Source organism: Pararge aegeria, chromosome 7, assembly GCF_905163445.1.
Source record: "Pararge aegeria chromosome 7, ilParAegt1.1, whole genome shotgun sequence".
NCBI classification, from domain to species: Eukaryota; Metazoa; Arthropoda; class Insecta; order Lepidoptera; family Nymphalidae; genus Pararge; species Pararge aegeria.
In genome coordinates, this window is record NC_053186.1 from 18979734 (window position 1) to 19007249 (window position 27516).

The 27516-nt window shown below is 37.0% G+C and overlaps 1 protein-coding gene across 2 annotated transcripts in view; it reads left to right on the forward strand.

The window, feature by feature from the left end:
• LOC120624855 overlaps positions 1–27516 on the forward strand; it is a 284008-nt gene that overhangs the window by 177218 nt on the left and 79274 nt on the right. The window contains exon 2 of one of the 2 annotated variants that reach the window (XM_039891588.1): positions 17953–17995. The exons of the other annotated variant lie outside the window; for it this stretch is intronic. The gene's annotated coding sequence lies outside the window, so the exon portion shown is untranslated. The remainder of the gene's footprint in view (positions 1–17952; positions 17996–27516) is intronic. 2 annotated transcript variants of the gene reach the window in all.

Consider the following 27516-nt stretch of genomic DNA (forward strand, 5'->3'; position numbering starts at 1 on the left):
GTAAAATTTGCATCTAACATCTCTCATTTAAAACCTCGGTTGCTAACCCAGGAACTGAATTATCAATGGTATTTTTTAAATCTTCAACACTTCTTCGCCTTAACTGTTTACTCAACTTTTACATCATGCTATTTTATGTTTTTTTTTTCGGTCAGTCAAATCATTAAGCCTTTCGTAACAGCAAAATTTATAGCTTTTATACCTTTGCCTTAGTTTATGGGATGTCGCATTCACTGGCTTCAAAATCATAATTTGGACAATTCCATACTGAAGTAGATAATGATAATTTTACTTATACGCGTCCTTGTCTTAAACGTCATAAAGCTTCTTGTAACTTTTGATAAGAACGAACCGCTTTAATTTAATATTTTAGACATTTTTATTTTTGCCTTGTATTACTTGCCTCGGTGGCAGAGTTCATCTATCTTAAGGGTGGCTCCTTATAACGTTTGATAAGTACGAACCGCTATAATAACAGTAAACAACAATGAAAGCCTTAAAGTGTGGAAAAAAAACGACTCGTCATGAAAAAGTCGGAGCACCCCGCAGTGTTTTCTAATACCAAAACACGATCAAAAGATCATTCTCTTCTCCATTAGGGTTGTCGCTCTTTACTTTAAACTGAAATATTATACGTTATTTCGCCCAAATATACTTTATTTTAAAATTTTGTCAATAAATATGGGAAAATACTGTTTACTTGTTTTTAGATATATATATATAAGTATTAGTGATAAACGTTTTCCTACATAAATTGTAAACAGGTCTCCACCACCTTTGCTTTTTTGGGAATTTAAAGACAATAGTAAATTATTACACTTTTTACAGTCCTGATGTGAACAAGAATCTTGAACCGAGCCGTAATATCGCCAAATTCACATATCTATTTTATTGTGATACCATTGTATGTCAGTCACCATAATAACATTTATGTTATATGTCGCTAAAAGCAACAGAAAATATGTACAAATCGTAATAATATTTAATGTAAAATCAAAAGTTTATGCTGAATTAAATTACTGAATATACGTACGATAAGTTATAATATCCATTATAACTTTTAATAACTGGTGGCAACCCTATTGTCCATTGTACTACGGCTATTCCAGACCAAATAGTTATAGCATAAATAAATAGTTTCCATACGTATTGCAACACAGGATAATCGGCTTTATACGGAGACCAACAAAGACGAAAATGGCGTACCGATAAAATCAAATAGGTCTGTACGACTATTACATTCTCAAAGGCATTTATGCGTTGACCACATACGAGCAGCGAATGGTTCGATAAAAGGTAATGGCGTCTTTTATGTCAACATTTCTGTGTAAAAATATTTGTTTGATGTCCTCAGATTACATACCGTCACGAGAAGTGATTTTTTAGTGTTCCGCACTTCACTTCAGGAATAAAACGGATTGGAAAAAATACCTTGCCTAACTCCGGTTTAAGTGTAGTGAATATAAATATTTTTTGTAGTATGTAGTTTCAATCAATTCAAATCTGTACCTCTGACAACGTGTATGTAAAAGTTAATGACTCTCGATGGAGTAAGTAGTTAAGGCGTGAAAGCGTAACAAACAAAAAAAGGCGAAAAACATTTTTGATTTATTATTAGTAAAGCTGTGATAGCGCAGTGGACAGGAGCTCGTTTTAATTTCGGGACGACGAGTTTGAATCCCAGCCCGCCATAACTTTTTAAAGTTATGTGCGTTTTAAGTAATTAAAAATATCACTTGCTTCGACGGTGAATGAAAACATCGTGAGGAAACCTGCATGCCTGAGAGTTGTACATAATATTTTCAAACGTATGTGGAGTCCACCAATACGCACTGCGGCCTTAACCCTGCACTCTCATTGTGCCGGCAATGGGTCGAAATGATGATGATTAGTAAAGCGAGGATCCGCCGCCCATGAACGTTTACAATACCAGAGGAAGCTCAGTTTAGTATCCTAGTTAAATAAAGAATGGTTGGTCCCTCAAGACAAAAGGCTCGAAAGGATAAAAGGCTAATCATAAAAAAATAACAACCCACCTCCAGAACAAAACAGGGTAACACTGTTTAAAGCATGCCAACTCAACTGTATGCTTAGGGAATTCCCCTAAGCGAATGAAAGCTAAAGCGTGAAGCGATGCTAGCCTAGTTAGGTTAGGACTTTGACCTCTCTTTCGGGGAGGCCGAGTTCAATCCCTGCTCTTAAAATTTGAGCGTAATGGGCGTTTGAAATTTATTAAATATCATTTGCATTTGATATGCTGAAAGAAAGCGTCGTTAGAAAACCTGCCTAAGAGTTTTCCATTCAAAATTCATTTATTTCAAGTAGGCCTAATATAAGCACTTTTGAAACGTCAAGTCTGTCTGTGTGTAGTGACTCTACCACCGGTTCGGAAGGCAGATTCTACCGAGAAGAAGCAGGCAAGAAACTCAGCAGTTGCTCTTTTCCAACATTAACAATTTACATTTTACATTTCAAAATTCATTTTTCTATCTTGTGAGAGATGAAAGCGGAGCCAGATGCTTCCAAGCAACCTTGTCATTAAGAAATTCATCAATTGTATAATAACCTCGCTGTAATAAATGTGTTTTAACACATTCTTTAAACTTATGCATTGGTAGGTAAATTACCTTAGGAATCATATTATAAAAGCGTAAAATTATTACAATCATTATTTCCTTAGAGGCGTGTGAGGTCTAAAAATCCCCACTAGGCCAGCATGGCTACAGCTACTAGTTTATAGTATATATAAAATATTCTATTCATCATCATAATATCAACCCATTACCGACACATTACAGGAAACGGGTCTCCTCCCACAATGTGAAGGTGTTAAAGCCGTAGTCCACCACGCTGGCCCGGTCCGGATTGGTGGACTCCACACACCTTTGATAACATTGCGGATAACTCTCAGGCATGTAGGTTGAAGCAAGTGTTATTTTAATTGTTTAAAAAACGCACCTAACTCAGAAAAGTAAGAGGTGCGTGGGATTCGAACTCGGCCCCCCAAAGTGTGAAGTCCTACCTGCTCTGTAACCGCTTCATTAAAATATTATATTATTATCAAGTAATTGACGATACTCACGATATTTTAAACTCCAAAGTATTCTAACTAATTGCACTCTGAACTTGATGTACTGGATTTGAGTTTTGCCCTGCAGCAAAAGCTCCTTGGTTGCAATGTTACACCACTAAAGGAACCAAACAATGTACGTTCAGTTTTCGATTTGCAACAACAGTTTTAAAATAAAACTCCTAAACGCCACAGAAGAGATTCAAAGGATCGCACTTTCCACTCAAGTAAATGTTGTATTAAAGACAGGTAGGTACCCACGCGTTGTAAGGTAGGTAATGCTGTCGAGCGTTTCAAACCATTAGATACCAAGAGCTCTATAATTTTCCAGCGTCCATTTTAGAAAACGATATCACTTTAGCTTGAGCGCAATTTAAAATGTTAATAGGTTGTTAATGCGGAACAGCTTCGGTACGATTTTGTCCTAAATCCCCAGGAGTAGGGCAAATAATTTTAAGTTTTACCACGCTGCTATTTAATTCTCGGCCATGTAGCATTTATGGGACCTCCAACGAGATTGTTTTACCTAATTGTGCATTATTAACAAACTATTTCTAGTGACGTTGAACGCGTTATTTCCATTTATTTAAAATCCTGCAGGAACCCCTTTGTTATCCCAGGAAAGAAAGATTAATTTATGTTCATAGTATATTTGCAAAATAATAATTAATAAATAATTTACAAAAATTTTTCCGAGAGCGGTTAAGGTTTCAAGCCGTAAAGAGGTAACAAAGACTATATTGTTTAATCGCTTGGAAACGTTACTCTGATGACTTTTTGAATAAATGACAAAAAAGACTCCTATGTCCATTTCTAGGGTGCAAGCTTTATATGTACCAAATCTCATTAAAATCACTGCAGTGATTGAGGTTGCCACAGGTTAAAATAAATTTGGAAAATCCAAAAGTGCACGACTCATTTAATTATCAAATATTGAAAAAAAAAAAAAAAAAAAATTTAAAACAGCTGTACTAGGAAAGTCTCTCTCTCTGATGCTTCGCATCATGAGTCGTGCAAAACAAATAAATATACAAACAAACAGACAGACACTTTCGCATTTATGAGTATTGAAATATGAAGGTGGTCGGGATAATGTTAAATAATAGGTTGTGAAATATGTAGAGTTTTCGGTAAGATTTTATCCAAAATCGGCGGCCAAAGGGCGCAGAATTTGGTGGTGTAAAACGTTGCTTAAATATCCCGGCTTCCTTGCATATATACGAAATTCCTTCCCTCAAAATACCTTATTTTCCTAAACGTGCAGTGGTTTTGACTGCGATCAGGTTCACATTGTTCTGGAATGAAGTTACTCTACATGATAATGTAAAATAATATATTCCAGGGGAACTCCATAGGGTCTCCATAAAAGACCAGGTAATATTGTGAGATATTTGATTAATAATTATGTCTTCATGGTGACTTCGGGATAAAAACTATCTACGAATATAGCGTAAAAACATCAAACCAATCCAATGAACTACTTTTTAAGTTTCGAGAACTTACCTATATGCGGAAGTTTAATTTTTATATATTTAAATCATAAGTGATACTACTATACAGATAGCGATCAGCGATAGATCAGCGCCCATAGTATTGAATTGTCATAATAATTCTCTGTGTGAACCAAATTTCGGATAATATTACCAATAACAGAAAATTAAAAGTTACAAATAAAATTGTACCCAAACATATCGTAATACCAAAACTCAAGATAAGTTTTTAAAAGTTGAGGTCCCATGGGGCCTCTGAGAGAACCGAAGCTATTTGTCAACCGTACTTATACAACAAAAAGTTTACTTAAAATTATATATACTTATAAAAAATTATGTAGGTACATAATTTTTTATAAGCACGCAAAGTTTTGCGTGAGCATCGACCAATTTGTTTCTGTTTGACAATTCCTTTATTTTTTAAAGATTGCTACTTTAAGCGATGACCAAAATTCATTACTTTAAGTTGATTTCCAATTTAAACTGTTACAGTAACGATGTTTCGGCGATGTTCACGCACGTTTTTTCTTCTGAACTGTCTATATTCATAATATACAAGCACAGTTTTGTAATTTCTATGAGATTTGCAAGTTTATATAGTTTCCACGTGTAGCCTTTTCAGTCGGTAAATTAGGTATGAAATGATTCCGTTTACGTTATAAATCAACAGATCAAAGGTCAGTGCTAATTTAGTTAAATGAAGTTTGCTTTAGTATTCCCTTCTTAGTAGTAGAAAACCGAGTTATTTATTATCATTCCTGTTAAACTGGTAAGCTAGGACCAGTTAAATGGTGTCAGCAACGTCTGATGCGGGTTGCCTTTACAATAACCAATCGCGTTGTCCCTCTGTCCTTAGGGTATTATCAGCCTTTCGTTGCGATAATTAGATATAACTTGCTGTCCCGGCGATCTTCGTACCGCGGATCTTTTTTTTTTTTTTTATGAATGTTATTTTTTAATACTTATTATCCTATTCCGGTCTAAGAGGAATCCAAAAAATCAAATATTATAAAAATTGGTTCAGCCGTTCTTGAGTTATGAATGGTGTAACTAACACAACTTTCTTTTATATATATAAGATAAAGATATATAGATTTGGCTCGTACTATCGAGCAGTTGGTAATGTATATCGAGCAAAGAAAATTTCTAGCTATACCACTCCCTGTAAGAGTACATTTCCCTGTAGCAGTGACAGTGTAAACTTCTGTTCGCTCGCTGCTGCTGCTCGTTTCACGTTTTCTTTAATAAAACATCTCTAAAGTGCCCGAATAATTGTATTTTATAATCTCGTAATGAAGCTTTCTTGGCGTTATAATGTTATTATACTTGTTAAAGCTTTTTAAAGGTCCTGTTAGCTATCGTTTGGCAACTGGAAAAGGAATTCCTGAGAGCTTCGTAACTTTTTAGCGTCCACTTTAGAAACCAACACTACTTTGGCTTAAGCGCAACATAAAGTTGTACAAGTTGTTAATATACTGCAGCAACTGCTAAAGGACTGTTACCTTAAATCGGTAAATCCTTTTGAATTGAGGCAAGGATTTTGGGGCTTTAGCACGCTGCTCTGAATGGTGCCAAAATTTCCCGGTTCTTTTATTTTATTTTTGGAAATAAATGTTCAGTTATTTAGTAATCATCATCATCATCATCATACTTTCCTCTTAAAATAGGTCTACAAGGCTTCTCTATAGGCTATATGGAAGCACCGGTGTGCTCCCACTTTATAGATCCCAGAGCCCCAGAAGTTTTAGTGAACAAAACACTCACATAACCCGATCCCGAATTCTAATTTCTTTTTTAACTTTAAATGTAGGCTTTGTTTTGTTAAATAATTTTAACTGATTAAATTTATCACAGCGCATTGGGTAGGAGCTTGACCTCACTTTCGGGAGGCCGAGTTAGAAAGCACGCACCTCTAAATTTTCGGAGTTATGTGCGTTTTAAGTAATTAAAATACCACTTAATTCAACGGTAAAGGAATCCTGAGAGTCCTACAAGGTGTTCTCAAAGGTGTGTGAAGTCCGCCAATCAGCACTGGGCCAACGTGGTGGACTACGGCCTTAACCCCTTTTCATTGTGAGAGGAGACACTGTAGTCGCCCGGTAGTGGGTTTATGTGATGATGAAATTTATTAATAAATGAAGACAAATCATTTCAACCTCAATTTCAATTCATTGTAAAGTAAACATCTCCTTAGGAAGCTCCAGTTTCGGAGCGAAACGTGCGTAGGTTGCTGAAGATCTGTTTGGTGCGGAGTATAAATAATGAATTATAAATGAAAACATACAGATTCTCCTGCTTTTCGCAGAGTATAGCAAATTAACCTAAATTTTCATAAAACATTGACATCTTTAACTATGCTTACTTAACATTCTTTTCCTAAATAAAGAATTCGAATTAAGTAAATAAATAAAGAATTCATTACAAAAACTTCACACTCTTGACTCCGCTACTACTACACCAATAAAAAAATAAAAACTATCAGTTATTCTTTCATTTTTATCTTTGTGCTCTACTTGAACTTGTACTGAAGTTTAAGTGAGCTATGGGTTTAAAAGATATTTTTTGTTTTTAAAGTCAACAAAAGCTCAATTTCAACGTTTAAATAATGGCACTTGATTAAATAATACGTTCGGTTGTGCACAAAGAGTCCAAATTGATTTTAAATCCCCAAAATGTGAATTCCGAACGACCGCTCCGAACCGTGTGGAATAAACCTTTTTTGGAAAACTTGCTCCGAATTGTTTGCGAGGATTTTGTTTTCAGGCTTGTGCGTGATTTACTTGTGTTTTTTCATAAAATCTACTTGTGACCTGCCAGAACTGTGTTCTTCAATCAAGCTTCTGTTACTTAATTATTAAAATTTGATACGACTATCTAGTTTGCTAAGTCAGTAAAGAATTTTTCTACGTTATTTTAGGCCTTTCGCCTATAAAAATTACATCCAAATCTTTGTAGGATAATATAAATATACTGAAGAAAGGTAAGAAGCGGTGATAGCCCAGTGTGTAGGACTTCGACTTCACTTTCGGGGTTCGAGTTCCCTGCACGCATCTCTAACGTTTCCACGTTATGTGCGTTTTCAATTTTTAAAAATTCGAATAATCAGAAACATTACTTAGTCTTTGACTGCAAATGCACAATAAATTATGATGCTGAAAATGATGGTAGCGTGTTAATCTAGTTGTCCGCGGCATGGTGGCTGATTGGCGCAGTGGGCAGCGACCCTGCTTTTTGTGTCAAAAGGCCGTGGGTTCTATTCCCACAACAGGAACAACCGAATCACAGCTTTGCGGTAGGTACTACTTCCCCGGACGAGTTTTGACACAAATGGCTCTACTACTTTGTCTGGTGGGAGGCTTTGGTCGTGGCTAGTTACCACCTTACCGACAAAGATGTGCCGCCAAGCGATTTAGTGTTCCGGTGCGATGTCGCGTAGAAACCGATTAGGGATATGACTACCATAAAATATCTACAACTACTCTCTTTCTCTCTATTATTATATTCCCGTTGCTTAGCTGTAGTCTTGTAAAAAGTATTATCAGGGATGATTTTCAACAGGCGGCGTACGGCCGGCACGCATTCAGAACGATACCCACCGATTATGATTAATGATGACTGCGAATCACCCCGGAACCTCCCGGGGACGGAAGCGATCGGATCACGGCGTCCATTTTGATAAAGTAGAACATTCAGCGAATATTGAAACGTCATAATTGAGGCCAGCGCGGATTTGTAACTTGAATTCGATTCCCGGGCCCGGAAGACATTGTTATGCATATTTTGTCTTTCAACAAAATAAGCCTCCGTAGAAGCCTCGTAGGAAATTGCCCCGTGTGTCTGAGAGCATGCCCCAAACAATAAACAAGTAATATATTAACTTTTTTATAGTTTCTACTACAGTTTAACTTATATTTATTATATACTAGATGTGCCCTGGGGCTTCGACCGCGTAATTTTGGGAGGCAGCGTTCTGCTACATAGTCTACACCTATAGTCTAATATATATGTGATTTTGAGATATTTTCACAAACATTTTTTATCTTACGTAATTTTTTAAGTATACTATGTTATTTCTAATACCTCCGAGAATAAGATCGGTTCAGTAGTTTTCGCGTGAAAGCGTAAAAAACAAACTTACATTTATAATATTAGTAGGGATTTCTAAATTAAAAAGCGCATATGAAGCTTATAAATCACCGAAGTTTTCTCCGGAACTATATACTAAGTGTTTTTGATCTCACAAACCTCACTCTCGCGAGATAAAAGTTTAGTATTCAACGCAGTTTTAATGCTGTCTTCGTCTTGGGCGCCCCTAAACCGCGCTACACTCGCATTCTTGATGCAACTAAGTTCAGAAGTGACACTAAAATCCTACGATAAGCTTGGTTTTTATACCGGCGCCGTACAAGTAAATTTATTGATACTATAACAATGGCTTAAAACCCACTAACCCGCATCGAAGTATTTTGAAGCAACAATTCCCTCTCTCCGTTGTGCGTTGGAAGCCATTGCCCGGCAGTGATATTTTTTTAGGATATTATTTTTAGCTCATTTAACTTGAGCTAGTAAATTTGCTGTTTAGGATTTATCAATCATTTAAAGTACTTTCACAATATTTTAAGTAGCTATAACTTCTCAGAGTTGGTCATACCTATTTTATAGACTTACACTATTCATAAATCTTTTATCTTTGCACTATACTTCCAGTGAGAGCATTTTCCTTTCTTACTATTTAAATTCTATCTGTGAAAACTTGTAATTGGCTATACTTGCTTTATTTTAATTTTTTGTTTTCTATTATTAGCTGTAAGTTTTCCTGTACAATAAAATAAGATCAAATAATACAAATATTATAAGTTGAGAATAAAGCAAAGTAAATATAACAGTAAATAAATAACCATCAGACATAAATAAGGATGCCTTGATCGGTTACCGATCCCTTATAACCATCACGAAGAGCTACAAAATCCAATATTCCATGGACAAACAAGGACGAGCGCGAAGATCTGACACAATTTGTAAACACAACACAAATTGCTTTGATAAAAGCCGCTTTCATTAAACGGAACGCCTGATAAAACGATGATAATCCCCGGAAGATCCACGTCCTGCTGCGGAACCATTATTTACTTTGTGGGGTTCCGTCGAGATCGTAAATCGAAATCACCGTTACTTCATCTAAATCTCATCTCAATTAAGTGCTATTTTTATATATACTAACTAGCTATTGTTCGCGTTATTGCGGTGGTTTAAAATTCCGGGATGGAAAGTATGCAATAATAACCGTTTCCAAGATGCAGGCTATCTCTATGAATTAGTTGGAAAGTCTGTGCATAGTTTCAAAGGCTTTCTTTTAAATCCTGCCTTAATGTTACCCTGATGCTGATCCGGGAAAAGAAGTATCCTATGTCCATCTCCAGGATGCATGCTATCATTGTTATCGGATCACTATAAGACCCGGATTCAAATTTAAAAGGCTTTAGGGCTAGGCCAACACGCTGGCTAGATAGACTTCTTACGCCTTTGAAACCATTATGAAGAACTTTTAAGTACGCAGGTTTTCGCGATATTTTCCTTTACAGTAAAATGAAGTGGTACTTAATTGTTTAAAATGCACATAACTCTGAAAAGTTAACGGTCCTTGCTCGGGCTTGAACTTGGTCGTCCCGTAAGAATGGCCGAATTGCTAAGCACTAGGCCATTGCCGTTCACGTTTCCGTATACATTTAGGATAAGGCTGTAAGTAGGTATAATTTTAATTGACGGATCTAGCAGATGACCCACCTGATGGCAAGTGGATAACCAACTCCGCAGGGCATGCCAGGAACACGTGATAAGCCTCATGTGCCTGTAATTACACCGGCAACCACGTTCAGGCCAGAACTCAGCATCGCAACAATGCTGCTTACACAACTTCCCTGAGTACTTAACTTGTGTTTTAATATACAACGTGTAACAGAATTACGAAATAATATTGAAGGGTGCATAAGTATATCTCATAAGGATTCACCCTGTAATAATATGACCGAACCGACCGAACGAATTCAAAACATTCTAAGTGTTTACTTATGTTAACCTTATTGAAGATAAAGAAATCTACTCTTTAACTAAAGGTTTACTTAAAAACTATGAGGTTATCGATTTCACAGATAAGTCTCAGAGACAGTACATAATGTACCTCTAAAGCATGTGAACTATTGTTTAGTTTTTCATTTACACGTTGTAAAATAAATGATGGATATATAATAGCCCACCGGCTGGTGGAAAACACTTCGCAGAGCATGCAAGCGATGCTACACATCCTGCATCGTGTTGCCCAGTGTCCATCAACCAGAGGCGTAGGTGTTAAGCCTCATGGGCCAGTAACTACACCGGCAACCACGTTTCTCAGACTGGAACACCATTGCGACAATGCTGCTTAGCAATGCTGCTTAGCGGCAGAAATAAGCATGGTGGTAGTACTTACCCGGACGAGCTCGGTCACCGAAAGCAACAACTTCTAATATACTGTATTGCATCCAATCCCACAATCATTACATATTCGGAATAGTTAGTAATATTGGCATCTAGTGAAATGCTCGTAAAGCCACCTGCTAGGGTAGCAGGTGGCATATCAACCCATTAATGGCCCACTACATGGCACCGGTCTCCTCCCACAATGAGTTAAGGTCGTATTGGTGACTCCACACAACTTTAAGAACAGTATGGATAACTCTCAGGTCTCCTCACGATGTTTTCCTTTGCCGTTGCTTAAAAGGCACATAACTTGGAAAATTTAAGGGTGCTGGGATTCGAACTCGAGCCTCCCCGAAAGTGAAGTCGAAGTCCTACCCACTGGGCTATCACCGCTTCCACGTAACTGTTAGTAGACAATAATTATTCTAGTACAATAATTGTAATGTTCTAGGCCATGCCCACAGTCTCAGCCTACCGGTTCAATTTACCGTGTGACAGACAGTATCGCTTCAAACGTTGGCCATTTTCTTCGCGATGACATTATTATTGCCGTGACACATAAACTTTATATCAGCTTCGTAATCCGACACTAATGTGGCCGCATAATCTATTTTCCATCCTTTTCCCACTCGCAACAAACGCCTATAGATGGAGTAAGAGGCGTAATACAAGCAACACGATCCTATATGATCTTATATGACGGGCGAACATGATCCCATTAATAAATCTACAGAAGCGAAGGAACATCTTCAGGAAATACAAAATGTTTTCAACCTTTTCTCTTTTGGAATAAGATGCGTTTTGCTCTGTTTGGGATCTGTCTAATGAATATCACGTTCCGTTACAAGTTTTTTTTTTGGGGTTCGATAAAAGATGTTTGGCTCGGGGTACACGGTTTAGTACAGATCGTTAGGATTCGGATAATTTTCTACTTGTATCGCGATCGTTAATGCTGATAAGAAAGGTTTTTTCTTCTTATTCTTGAGACTTAGTTTGATCCTAGCATAAAGTTGCACATCGAATCCCGAGAGTGTCATAAGCTATTTTATATCCCTAAATATGGGTAAGTATGGTTCTAAGCGGTGATAGATCTAAGCGCAATTTTTTATTGCAACCTTAAGATATTATGAAAATTAAGCTTAATTTTCTATACTCCGCGAACAGAATATACTGTTTGCGGTGTGTAGCAAATTAAGCTTAATTTTCATAATATATTATGGATTTCCGCAAAGTAACGCCTGCTTCCATCCAATATTTGGTACCTTAGGAATAAAAAAATAAACCTTAACGCATAAATAAACCTTTATAACCTGTAAACCTTAACCTTACCTATTTGCCATAACTATGTAATAGACGGACGGATAGACGGATTATGGCGAGAAGGGCTTGGACTAAAACAAAGGATACTTTGCCTTTCCAAAAACTAGATAAATCTAGAAAATGAACGGGTACTTCCCTTGTATATATCGTATACAAAGTATATCTCTGCTTAGTAATTTTACATTGTACTGGCACGGCACCGACATTATAATTAATGTTTATGATTAAAATTAATGTTGTAGAAAATATTTTCTTCTTGCTTTTTAGTTGTTTAACAAAGTCGGTTTTTTTTTTGCAAAAATTGTTACGCAGTATTTTTCGCGTTATAATGGGCGGACCTGCGGACATAGCTAGTTGTAATATAATCTTCACAGCTTCCAATTTGGTCAGGTAAGAAAATTACCTTTTATAAATTGGCTCAGGTGTGCCCATTTTGGCCGAGGGCTTCCTTCTAACAATTTACCAGGAAAGCAAAGTTTGGATCGTTTATTCCTTGATTAACACATTTTATATACACAAGCTTTTTAACTGCCTCACAGCAAACCTTTTAATTTTATACACGATTTATCGGGGTCTTTTCTATGGTGATGATACACCGGATGTTATTACACCGGCGACCACGCCCTTCATACCGTGACACAGCAATGTTTCTTGGCGGAAGAAATAAGCGTGGATGCATAGAAAACTGGAGGCCACCACATTGGATTCCACTCAGCTACCGAGCCTTCAGTTCAAACGCTTGGGGGTATCTATCTAATATGGAGTTGCAATATTTCATCCAAACATACGAGTAGGTACTAACTAACATGGCGAGTTGAATTAAACCTTCGAAAAGGTGTGCGTAGATAGTTATGAGTTTAGCCACTTTGTATGTAAGTGTATCGATCCAATAGGATGGATGGAAAATTTGAATGAATAGGTCCAAATCCAATCGTTCAATCACTATCGTGTCGACTAAGTTGGTAAATATTTGACCCTACCAAGCGAGTTTGCCCTCGAATTTGCGTGGAATTACACAAATTTACTATTCGTCTCGTTACAGTAGCAGTTTCGGGGCTATCGCTGTACCTAGACATATTTTGTCCATCGCAAAATCTGTAACTGTTGTGAAGTTATTTCAAGCTTGCAAAGTATGCTCATGCAATACGTGGGAAGATAATCGTGTTACCAGACGAATGTTTAATATTTATGTGGGAGTATAAGTGAGGAAGCGGTGATAGGCTAGTCGGTAAGGCTTCGGCTTTCCTTTCGTGGAGACCTAGTTCGAGCCCCGGCACGCACCACTGTCTTTTCGGAGTTATGCGCGTTTTTAATTTAAGTAATTTAAATAACACTGGCTTTATAACGGCGAAGGAAAACATCGTGAGGAAACCTGCATGCCTGAGAGATATACATTATGTTCTCAAGGGCGTGTGAAGTCTACCAATTCGCACTTGGCTAGCGTGGTAGACTACGGCCTAAACCTTTCTCATTTTGAGAGGAGACCGGTGTCCTGTAGTGGGCCGGTGATGCGTTGATTATGATGATCCTCTAATTATTTATATCTACAAGAAGTGAAAACAAAATAAGTCATTTTAATAAACTAGTTTCAGTAGTAGTTAAGCTTTATGTGACAGAGCTCGTCCGGGGAAGTACCCACTATCACCATGTTTATTTCGGCCTCCAAACAGCATTGCTCTATTCCAGTTTGAAAAGCGCGGTGGTCGTAATAGATTATTCCTAGATGTAAGATTTTCGAAGCAAAACTTAATGCAATAATGGCAGCGATTTTCGAATAACAGCATCTACTTTTAAGGTCCCATAGGAACTGTGAGTTTTTCCGGTATCAAAAGTACCTACTATAAGCCGTCGCTCGGTCGCTATATGAAAGTCACAAAAACACTTAGGCATATATAATATTAGAAAGGACAACAAAGTGTGCAAAACTTGAACTCCTCCGAGGCATTCCCTCGCAAAACAACCGCGTAAAGTAGGTATTCATATCATCCACGCAGACGGAAACATAATGCTTGAAACCGTTACCTTTAAGCCGATTTCTCTCGTCGATTGTGTTACGGGGAGCTCCATAAGCCCCCAGGACGCTATAAACAAATGAAATCCTTTCAGAAACCTAAATTTTAGAGCCAAACTTAGTAAACATAAGGTAAATTTAATACATACAGTACACGTATTTTCCAGCCGGGAGTTTATTCAGTGTGCAAAAATAATATTTTAAGCTTTAACGCTTTTATGTTGTTTCACGCTCGTGCTACAAAAATTCGTTCTAAGATAACGAAAGCGACTGAAAAATAAATCATTACTTACGTTCGTAATTAGCAATATTCCGCGTTTCTGTCTAAGGTAGACAACAGGTGGTATTGAACTGAAAATATTATTTGGTGCAAAAAAAATCTCAATTAAAAAAAAATATATTTACCCCTAAATAGGTGTATTAACTTCGTGAAGCATCGCTATTTGATAGAACCTAAGTTCTCGGCGTTGCGGCCAGAAACATTGATATTTGTTTTTGAACAAAACCTAACTGTACTGTACTTGTCGTCATTAGTCAATATCTATCCACTGCTGGACATAGGCTCTCAAGAAGCGTCAACTTATCATGGAGTACCTACTTTTGGAACGAAGGTACTTATCAAACAAGATTTGGTTATTATTTGTTACCGTCGCCGCCAGGTTTGACTTTATTTGGACATAGTTTGTATTGTTTGAATTCTAATACCAATAACTATGTACCTACCTTATATCTGAATACTATTGATAGAGGCGAAAAGTCATCATCATCATCGCATCAACCCATTACCGGCCCACTAAAGAGCACAATGATAAGGGGTTAAGGCCGTAGCCCACCACGCTGGGAGATCATTATGTAGAACTCTCCGGCATGCGGGTTCCCTTACGATATTTTCATCCGCAGTCGAAGCAAGTGATATGATTAACGTCTACATACATATAATAAAAGTGGAAAACCATTATTGGAAATGAGTACTGCAATATCCCCGCATACCAATCCATTCTTGACTAGCCTTGTTAATGCAAATTCAGATCTCACCTGAAGCATATGTCAGCGCATTCTAAATTCTGACTGATGCTCTGAGTATGTCAAACGTGTGTTTACAGTTGCCAGTGTATTGGCACACCTACAATTTATTGAAATCGAAGTTCGCTTTGTCGCTCTTCAACACGCCAGCTCACCGTAATGAAAGGGGCTCGGTCTCATAATTACATAGGGGCACGCATGTCGTGGCATTAATTATTTATTCGTCAATGGCGTGGCCCGACGCCATCTTGTTTATTGCTATTAACACGTTCGCATTCTCACGGTGGGTGTATGAAGATTTGTTATGGCAGTGCCAGATGGGTGATTAGTTAAGCGCTCAGAATTAAGAACATTCAGAATACTCATTCAGCCATTATGGCATCCAGTGCATTGTGTTATAAAACAGTGGAAATGCCCCGCGCACATCTCACTTCACACACGCGGCAACACTGCATTCCATTTATAGTAAACGTTTAGAACATTTATCATCATAATCATCATATCAACCCATTACCGCCCAAGGCACGGTACTCCTCCCACAATGAGAATAGATTAGTTCAACACGCTGGCCCAATGCGAATTGGTGGACTCCACACACCTTTGAGAACATTATGGAGGACTCTCAGGCATGCTGGTTTCGTCACGATGTTTTCTTTCTCCGTTAAAGAAAGTGATATTTTAATTACTTAAAATAACTAAGAAAAGTTAGAGTTCCGTGCATGGATTCGAACTCGGCCCCCCGAAAGGGAAGTAGAGCTCCTACCCACTGGGCTATCACCGTTTTAGAACATTAGAGGTAACATAATTACAGTCAACTGCTAAATGGAATGAAGTCACCGCTGGCGCTATTTGAGAAACACTACTAAAGCAGTGTGGTTTTTGATGCTTCCATATTAGTCGTGTACGTGGTTTCTTTATATTCTTAACTCTGTGGTTAAGCGTATCTAAGCAAGTTATTGATGATTGATGAATTATCACGTAAAAACTGTAGCACTACTGGAACTGTGTGTTATCTAAGTGTGTGTATATTATTAACGATACGAGGGATTACATGTGAATATTATAAATGCGAAAGTTGTTTGCCGGTATATCCGTCAATCACGATGCAGCGAATAAACGAGTTGTTTGCATAGATATACAAGTATAGTTTTATTCATAATTCATAATTCATAATTCATTTATTGCATAAACCGTCCAAATTCATTTATTTCAAGTAGGCCTAATTTAGAAGCACCTTTGAAACGTCAAGCCAGTCTCGACCACCGGTTCGGTAGGCAGATTCTACTGAGAAGAGCCGGCAAGAAACTCAGGAGATTCCACTTTTCCAACATCATTTTATAGTTTAACAATCTTTAGAATTTTTCTGTTTTGTGAGAGATGAGAGCGGAGTGGCCTGCTTCCAAGCAGCCTTGTCGTTAACTGTGTACAGGCATGCTATATTATTCAAGCAATGAGCTTACAAATAGTTACGATTTTTTTTTATTCTGATTTATTTAAGGGGTTTGGTCATGTCACCCCCTATGGAAGCTAAATATTACAAGAAAAAGAAACTATCACTTATTTCCTTAGAGCGAATAGCAAAGCTTTAAAGCTGTATAGTTACATAAGGTACTTTTGCTTCAACACAGATGTACTGAAATACTCGTAACTTGATAAATTTAGTACATATTTGACAGCCGACTGGCGCAGTGGGCAGCGACCCTGCTTTCTGGGTCGATGGCCGTTGAGTTGACTGGAACATTTTTCTGTGATGAGCATGAATGTTTTTCAGTGTCTGGGTGTTTCTGTATATTATAATTATTTATGTACATATTAATCATAAAAAAAAAAAATTATCAGTCATCCTAGTACCCATAACACAAGCTACGCTTACTTTGGGGCTTGAGGGCGATGTGTATTGTCGTAGTATAGTTATTTATTTAGCTGAAGTGATATTCTGAGTACTTGGCTCAGATTTTTGTAGACTGCTTCTCACATCGAGGCAGGGCTTCACATCGGGGTTAGATAACTCGGGAGATATCAGGCCAATTTTTTTTTTCATTTATGAGCACAATTCTCATGAAATAATGTATTTTCACCATCCGCCAAGAATAGAATAGTAACGGCGAGCAAATTGACGCGGTAGGTTAGAGTATATTTTGTAGAACAGTGGAAGAAATTCTGTATTAAAAACAGCCAATTATAATTATGAAAAAAAGCTTAATTTGCTATACTTCGCGAAAAGCAGGAGAATCTGTATCGCGTTATTTATAATTTCTTCAATCCTTATACTCCACACCAAACAGATCTTCGGCAATGTACCCTCTACGCACGTTTCGCTCCGAAACCGGAGCATCCTCAGGAGATGTTGACTTAACAGTGAATAATTGTTAAGTATATTATGCTTTTTTCATAATATATCTTGGATTTCCGCAAAGTAACGCCTGTTTCAATCCAATAGCCAGTTATAAATAAGCGAGATCAAAACATATAAGCTAACAGGGTTGAAGAATATAACAAGACAATTATTTTTTGCTAATGTAATTAAGAAATACTTATTGAATGGAGTTTAATTCAAAATACATGTTTCATTTGATTTTCAGATGACAAGCAACTACAGCTGTGAGGTTTCAGCGAAATATTGAGGTGAGTTGAACAAAAAAACCTTATTGAATAATTAGTTTGATTAAATATACCTATTTATTAAATTATTAAAACCGTTTACTAAAATGTATTCGTAAGAAGCGGTGATAGCTCAGTGTCCAGCGACCGAGTTCGAATCCACGCACCTCTAACTTTTAAGTTATATGCGTTTTAAGTAATTAAAATGTTGACAAAGACGTGCCGCTAAGCGATTTAGTGTTCCTGTGTGATGTCGCGTAGAAACCTATTAGGGGTAACCAACTAGGTGCAATACTCCCTAACAGGCCCCTGCCATCACTTACCACTAGGTGAGATTGCAGTCAATGGCTAACTTGTAGTGGACAAAAAAAAAAAACTCGGTCGAGCTATGTCAGTATTACTAAGTCGTAGTCGTTGAGCTATTGTGGCGTTGATCTTATTACACTGAGGGACTGACTTTTAAATTCAGTTTAGATGCCCGTGTCTATTCAGCAGGAGTTTTACCGAGTTGTTTTAAGAAGAATGGGGTCTAAGTCATAGGACAAATCCGGGTACGATTCTGCGTAGAGACCGATTAGTATCAGTTTTAATTTAACTGCTATTCCAATAGCGGCTTTGCTCGCTATCATATTAGATTGACTTCTTATTATAATATTAAAGATTACATGTATGATAAAAAAGCTTGAGTATAAATTGCTCTAACTTCATAGCTAAATATTAATTCGACTGTGAGATGGTGATAATAAAAAAAACCTGGCAAAGTTTGTTGTGAGCTCTTTTTAGACCAGGGCGCTTTTGGAACCCTCCTAGCTTTAGTTTTGAGTTAACGTATGCAGTTATCAACATCACCTAACGTTAGTGGTAACATGTCATATGTGTGAACGCTTCATAAGTGCCTGTTATAAGGTCTACATGAATAAAACATTTTCGAATTTGAATTTGACTTTGACCGGTGAAATTGCAATCAAGGGCAATTAATAATGAATAAATAATTAAAAAAAAGTTTCCTTCTGAAGGGCGAGTAGGGAAGTAGTCACACACTTATTATAAGCGAAATGCTCAGCTCGCATTTACCTACCTGTAAAACCTCTGCTAATTTTTTATTCACGCTGCGAGGTTCAGGAAGCTTTTTATCTACTTTCATTCCAAAACCACGTCTAATTCGCTGGTTTTTAGTTGTATGATATATCCAAATTCTGTCCGTCAATTTAACCGACTCATTCTCACTCCTTTGCCGCGGCGTCAACGGCGCTAGGCGGAGACTAATTATAAGCGAAATGACTAACTCGCCGGCGCCTTAAATAGCTGCCTCTGCTTATTATTTATTCACTCTGAGAGGTCTTAATTTGAGGAATGACTGCTATATCTCTTAGACTGGTTATGGTTTTATGTTAATATTAAAATAACTCGCCGTCTTTCTGCAGTTTTTTTTTTTACTTACGATGTTTGAGTTTTGCGCTTGCTTTTTTTTTCTAAATCTAATAAGCCGATTTTAGTGGCTTTGTTTTTAATTCTATGTGTTATTCTTTTATGCGCTTTTTTAAATAATATGAGTTCTGCATTTCGAAAACTAGGTCACGTTTTGGATTACTGACTAGCTACTTCCTGATTTCGGTGCAGATTCTCTCATTCTCTCTAACACACAAATCAACTCAGAGCAGGTTTTTTTTTAGATTATAAGCCATATCCCTTTAGAATCTGATTCAAATAGTAAAATAAAATAATAAGAAGTTATAGGCTTTGTAAAAGTGCAGGTGATCGATGCGACGCGGAAGGTCAGCGTGTCTATTGTAGAACTGTGGGACAGCACATTCAGAGAATTGCGGGGAACCGCTAGTTTTTTATATATATATGTATACACACAAATATAAATGATTTTTATGTTATATCTGTTTTAGCTTTTTTGGCAAGGAATAGGTATTTAATCCAAATTACAAATGTTTCCAGCGGTCCTTGCTTTTATAGTCAGTGAGTAAGTGAGTCACTGTATATGTATAAATTCATTTCTTGTTAAGGCTACATTTAATATAATGGCTCTTACAAGAAACGCTTCGTTGTGAAAGAACGTCTTAAAGCGACTATTCTTACACATTTATTGCACTTTGACGCAATTTTATTACTAAGGAAATGTCTAGCCAAGGAAAATCGGGCGCCGTAGAATATAGACTTTTAGAATTCAGAATGTAGCTGCCATAACCCTGAAAGGCCCGCTAACGTAGACTGCTACGTCACTTACCATCAGGTTAGATTCCAGTCACGGGCTAACGTTTTATAAAATCAAAATAATAGATCAAATAATGAAACCTGACTTTAGAGATATTACATTACATAATTGATTGCAATACCACCCAATTTTATTACTTAAGGGTATGTTTCTAGATAAAAAACCAGTTACCGTAATACAAATAGTTTTTGATCCACTATTTAAATTGGTGGTAAAACCTCTATGTGCAAAAAATACTTTTATATTTTAATCGTTACAACCATCTTTTTTTAAAATCCAAATGTTTCCTACGCCCTCTTTACAAAGACTTTTATTTTTTTACTTTTGAAGTCGTTTTGTAATTTCGATTGAAGAGATGACGCGAATCTTTTGTCTGCGCCGCCTTATGGCGATAATAGATTGTAAGGCGAAAAAAAACGCTCGAGAGCCGCTCTTAATGCCAAGGGTCTTGACAACATGAAAGAATGAAAGAATCTTTTAACACCATCCTCTTGTAGTATATCGAACCATTACTGCCGATAAAAACATTTTTCAAAGTAATTGTTGACAAACCTCAAAGCGTGTTAATTTATTCTTTCATCATCATCATCATCGTCACCAGTGCGGTTAAATCCACACTACTTTGAGAACATCATGTAGAACTCTCAAACATGCAGGTTTCCTCAGGATGTTTTCCTTCACCGTTGAAGCATGTGATATTCCAACTTACTCAAATTACTTAAAACTCACATAACTTAGAAAAGTTAGAATGTGAAGTCGAGGTCTTACCCAATGCTCTATTGCATTTTTGGTTAGCTTTAATTGACGGGCCTATGGCCCAGCTGATGGTACGTGGAAATTAGCTATAAAAAAAAGAGCAACACTTCGCATGCAAAGAACACGTCCCACAAAGTGCCGCAAAGTCTGTGGGCACAGGGCTTTGAGGCTGGTGGATTGGATGGATTCAAGAAGAGTCTGACTATGTTAATATCAATAACAACAATTCGTTAATAAACAGTTAAAATATTGTTATCGTAAATCCACAAAGTGACGTCTTCCATTCCATGACGACATTCAAGGAACGCATTTTTTAAAAGGTTGAAATGTTATTATTAAATTTTGCTGATCGAAACTGTACGAATCATTCGAATAAACATTTACATCGTAGTGCTTTCATTAACTGTGATATTTACTTAATGCTCAAAATGTTATAACCCATTTATAACATTCTAAGTGATCAAATAACGTTGTATTTATTTATTTTCACATAGTTTTCGAAATAGCGTTTACCTTGACCAAGCTATTTGAGTGTTTGAACTATAAAGGGTTAAATAAAAAAAATACCAGGAAGCTCTCGGCCTGTAGTTGTTCACATTAAAACTAACAACTTTTGTTCTATGACTTTTTTAACTCGATAGTTTGTAAATTATTAAATATTCAATATTCTACATAGTTACTCTACTTGTAACTACTCTGTAATGTAACGTCGGCAACAGCGCGCTAACCTCGACTCGCACGCTCGCAGCGGTTTGGTTCGTACAGTGTAATGACATAATTTATTAAATTTTTTTGAATGAAATAAATTATTACTGAATTTTGAAAAGTCATAGAACAAAAGTTGTTAGTATTAATGATAGGAACAACAAGGCCGAGAGCTTTTTTATGCTTTTTATTTAACCCTGTATAATAAGTGTCAGTTTTTCGAAATCAGACTAGTCACAGAGCGACACATATTGTTCCTTTGTATAGATTTATGTTGGTATCTCCCATTTAGTATCTATTTATGTACTATTAAAAAGTTGCGGTGTACGGCTCGATTACATAATTGGATGATAGGTGTGCGATCGAAAAATAACGCTTTTTCATTCATTTTCGCTATCGATTTTCATTATGTGAAATATAAACCCACAATGAATGACTAGTGAGCCCATTAAAGTAATTGATCTGTATTGTAAATAAAGGTCATTAATATAATGGTTGCGGTGTCCCATCGTTAGGGGGCTATACCTCCCACTTAATGGTGTTTACAAGGTTCGTTTTTGAAGCATGCAGCCTTTTATTTGAAAAAAAAATTATTAACGCCCTTCGCACATACTTCACAATTTTATCCAATAGGTATATAAAATTTTAGTAGTAGCAGAGTTTTATGTGATAAAGTACTACCGGGGATGCACTGCCGCCTTGTTTCTTTCTGAAGGGCGTGGTTGCCGGTGTAATAAAAGGCGATAGTTTTCTGATTCGTTTTAGACAATTATGACATATAGTTACAGTAATAAGAATTTTCATGTTTTTCGGGAAAATAGTAGGTGAATTATTAGTGATAGGTTAAGTTACGTTATGTGCAATAAGTTGACATCTTAAGCTCGAATAAGGCGAGCGAGTATATTCGAAGGTGACATATGAAATATGATACTTCCTTTAACACTGCGACGATGATGATTGGTATCGACGTGATGCCGAACTTTTATTGGCCAATACTTTTATGTGAGGATATTAAGTGCTCCATATACTTTCTTGCTGACTCTAGAATATTTGGACCATAGAATTAAGAATATACAGAACCCTCACTCAGAGATTATTGCATAAAGTGTATTGTGTCCAAAAACAGTCGCCTCGCGCACGTCTGACTTCACACCTGCGTAATGTTGCTCTCAAACTTTTTCTCATTTACCCCATTTTATTAAACGCTTTGAACATTAGAGTTAATGTAATTACCACCCGGACGTCTGATAAAGCCAACAAGAGGTACATGCCAAGGTGATTTTTAGTTTGGGTATACCCGCTTTTGGGAGGGGACTTCCACATAACGTCCGTCCTGCTCATGGGTCGAAGGTAGCCATAAAGCTTTTTTATCACGCATAAATAATAAAAAGTTATGGACCAACCTCAAGGCTCGGATAGCATGTTGGGCCGTCGGTTGTTTACTTAGGCTTATTCTATAAGCACTTACGAAATTTCAAAGTTGTCTGTTTGTGACTCTACCACCACTTTGCAAAGCAGATTCTACCGACAAGAAGTCGGAAAAAAACTCAATAGTTGATCTATTCCGACATCAACATTCAATTCGAATTCTGTCTTGTTAGAGATTAAAACGGGCCTGGCTGCTTCCAAGCAACCTCGTCGTTAAGAAATCTATGAATTGTATACAGGATAAATTGGAAACCACTGCGGATTTTTTTTGGTGGTTCGGTATCGGTAGTAGAACATATTTCCACTAAATTTTGACGTGACAACGTCTTTTAATTTGATGGAGCCGGCTGCACGCACACACAAACATAACGTATGCGGCGTTACCTCGCTATGAGGCGTTCCACTCAAGGCTTGCAAGCAAAACATAAAATTATAAAACACGCTACACCATACACTACCACACACAATACCACAAATTGTTTCTGTACCTTTAATTTATAGACATTTCTAGTTGGTACATAAGTCATTCGTTTGTACACACTTTTTGTTTACAATGATTTGTATTGAGATTACTATGTTATAACAGATGTTTTGTAAAGCTTTTTCTTAAATTTTTTTTACAAAGGGATTCGCTTACAGCTTTATATTTTGTCAATCGTATAGCTCTTATATTTAGTATAAATAATTATATTAGCTATAGTTCCGATATTATCTCTAACATGTGATAATGCAATACTTACTAGCATGGCTACTAAAACAAGAGTTTGTAAAACACACACACACACACACACATACATTCACACACACACACACACGATATTTCAAGTCACAGGGTCGTGACTTGAAATATCGACGTTCGTGAAGCGTCCGCGTACGAATCAATTAAATTGAAAAGTAATCCCACATTTAATTTATTCATACAACCAGTAAAGAAAACACGGACTGAAATTGCGGGTAGTTTTAATCCATGGCGGTCTGAAATTGCTTTTCCCGCAAGAGTCACATAAGCGGGACTGTTGTTTTAGAACGCTGCAGTCAGCTGTATTATCGTAATCTTGCGAGGACACGGTGCATCTCATGAATAGGGTTTTCTTATGATAATAAAGAAAACTTCTTCGCGTGAACCAAAAAACAGCAATTACTTTCTACGAAGCTTTTATACTAGGTAACTTTATATTGCGGTTTTATTATGCCTTTATCTGTAGTTTGGCTGTATCGTTGATAAACTGGTTTGTTTGCTAGATTACAGATCACGACGTTCCTGGATTTGATTTCTCTTACAAGATATGAAAATGAATGTTAAAATGTAAATAGCTGATGTTGGAAAAGAGCAACTGCTGAGTTTCTTGCAGGCTTGTTTCGGTGAAATCTGCCTTCCTAACCGGTGGTAGAGTCACTACAAACAGATAGACTGACGTTTCAAAAGTGCTTATATTAGGTCTCCTTAAACTTTTGAATTTGTTTCCCGTGGGAATAAAAATCGTTCTGTGTTGGGTTTTTCTGATAATTAACTCTCGAAGTTAGGACATCCAGCTACGGTCTTAAACATAGAATCATCATCATCATCAACAACTTATTACCAGCCCACTACAGGATAGGACTCCTTTCAGAATGAGGAAGAGTTAATGGCCTAAGTCCACTACGCTGCAGTTGACGTTGAGCCTTGAAAACATTGTGAGGAACCCTAAGGCATGCTGGTTTTCTCACAACGTTTTTCTTGACCGCTTAACTCAGTGATTAATCGCTTACAACGCATCTCAACGCATCAATCTAAAAACGCACTTAACTCCGAAAAGTTAGATTTGCGTGGTCATCGAATTTGATCTCGAAACTCTTATCACTAGACTATCACCGCTCCAACATAGGATAATAAACTTAATAAACATAGGATAATAACTTAACAATTATTCATTTCAAAGTCAACAGCTCCTGAGGATGCTACGGTTTCGGAGCGAAACGTGCGTATAGGGTACATTGCCGAGGATCTGTTTGGTGTGAAGTATACGGATTGAAGTAATTATAAATTACACCATACAGATTCTGCTGCTGTTCGGAAAGGGTAATAAACGTTTAAACCTGCGAACCAAGTTTTAAAGATTATTAGTATTCGTTGCAACTGTTGTGGGTTACGTTCTAAATCCTCTCTCGTAGGCTTTTGCCCAGCTGTGGGACAGTAATAGTTGGACGATCGAACTTAAATGGAGCATTGCTTAACCTAAAAAACATTTAAACCGATGTGTACTGGCTGTACTAAATAACCGGAGACTGCGGAGTGGTCAAGGCGTGGTTAGAATAATAAGCAGATGTGTTCGTATCGATAACACAGTAACAGCCCGTGACGGGAAGGGTTTTATGGAGTTTATGGAAAGTGTGCGTGAATTTATTAATAAACTAGCTAATACCCGCTATTGTTTCATATTTTTTTTAATTAAAAACCATGAGAGCCTTCTTTCGTCATAGATTAAAATGAATCCTTTGTCACTTTCCATGATAACTTTCTAACTCAATGCAATAGTTGGCCAAGAGAAGCTTACTTGTTAAGGTGTATTTTGGGCTTTTTATTAATCCTGCAGAAAGGGTCCCAGGGTGATTTTCCAGGGTATATCCAGGTATCCTATGTACATCTACAGGATGCAATCTATGTCTATATGTGTGTATGTGTATGTATGACGGCTGATTGGTGTAGTGGGCAGCGATCCTGCTTTCTGAGTCCAATCCCGTGGGTTCGGTTCCAACAACTGGAAAATGTTTGTGTGATGAACATTAATGTTTTTCAGTGTCTGGGTGTTAATCTGTATTATATTAGTACTTATGTAAATTATTCATAAAAAGAGCTACGCTTAATTTGCGGCTGGATCGCGATGTGTGTATTGTATATTTATTTATTATATATGCATAATTTTATTAAACTTGGTGGAATGGTTGAGGCGCCAAAGGTAACAGGCATATAATCAGACGCATTTATTGCATTTATTAGCCCAATTTAAAGCTGGGTTTCAGGTTATTTTACATCCGAGTCGTACCCTTAGGCGACGAGGAATATGACAGGGAGTCATAACGAATGGGCGAGTGAGGTCGTAGAGGCCTCATCACCATCATTTCAACCGATGGAAATCCACAGATGGACATACTCGTAGGTCTTTTGTAGGGAGTTCCGAAATCCTGGGCCACTTGTTTCCGGCGTCTCCAGAAGACTCGATTGATGTCGTCTGTCCAACTTACGGGGGGGTTGACCAGGGCTACATTTACCAATGCGGGTTTGCCATCCCAGCACCTCTACATTCCAGGGACCGTACGCGCCTAGGGATCTTGATCGTAGTATAGCGAATCAAAGTTTGTATGAGCTAAAATATGTACTTACAATATAAATAACGTAACACTTTTATCCACTCGAATTTTTCTTATAGACATAATAAAAGCTTTTTAATAATAAATGTATATTTTCATATAGCTATATATTTCGAATGGTTGTTACAGACAGAAAAAGTCACCCCTTAAAGTTTAAGGAACCCTAAAAACAGATATCTGATAATAATGAACCGACCACTGGTTCGGAAAGTCTCATACTGCGACGAAGCGAAAAGAAATATAAAGCTTCCAAAACAAATTGTCATCAACACTTTGGATTTTTCTTTGATTCTCAGAACACAAGAAATATGATCGACATTCTTTTATCCTGCGAGAATATTTTCAGTATTAGAAATATTTTCAGGAAATGTTTATTTCAATTTCTTTGTAACCTTCCAATCCGTTTGCAATTCGAGATTCAAAGGATTTTTAATACTTTTGTGCTCGCGACGATAAAATAAAAGAAATTGAACCTTAGTTACGGATCGTTGTAACTGAACTGTATTTATTAATATTTTCACACCCAAAAGGGGTGGTGTGTAAGCCAAGTTTCCTCTACAATAGAATTGCAGTATATAGTATATAAAGCAATCCAAACTCATATTATAATACGAAATTTTCTTTGATTGTTTCTCCTTCCTTCACGCCCTAACTAAGCAACCCGTTAACTTAGGTTTTGTGTATAGTTAGTTAAAAGGTCGGAAAATAGTGCTTGTTTTTATTCCAGAAAAGTCAATCCTTTTCGCGTAGTCGAATACTAGCCATATTCTTCATATGGAATTTTTTACATTAATATTTTTGATCCGCCTCCTTAAAAGTAATAACAATATTTCATTATTTGATGTATGCGTCAAACACAAAGCTTCGAGCATGTTCAAATATGTTCATACAAACTTTTATGAAATAAACGCTTGTTTGAGATCGCAGCTATGAACTAAAGCGGTGTTTCTGCGTAGCTGTTGTCGCCGCGAATCATTTAAGCGATAATTTGTGGAAAACGCTCGTCCGACCAGCGAAGCGAAAATTATGTAAACAATAACTCAACGGGTTTATTTACGCTCGCACGATACGACTTAGTCGTGCG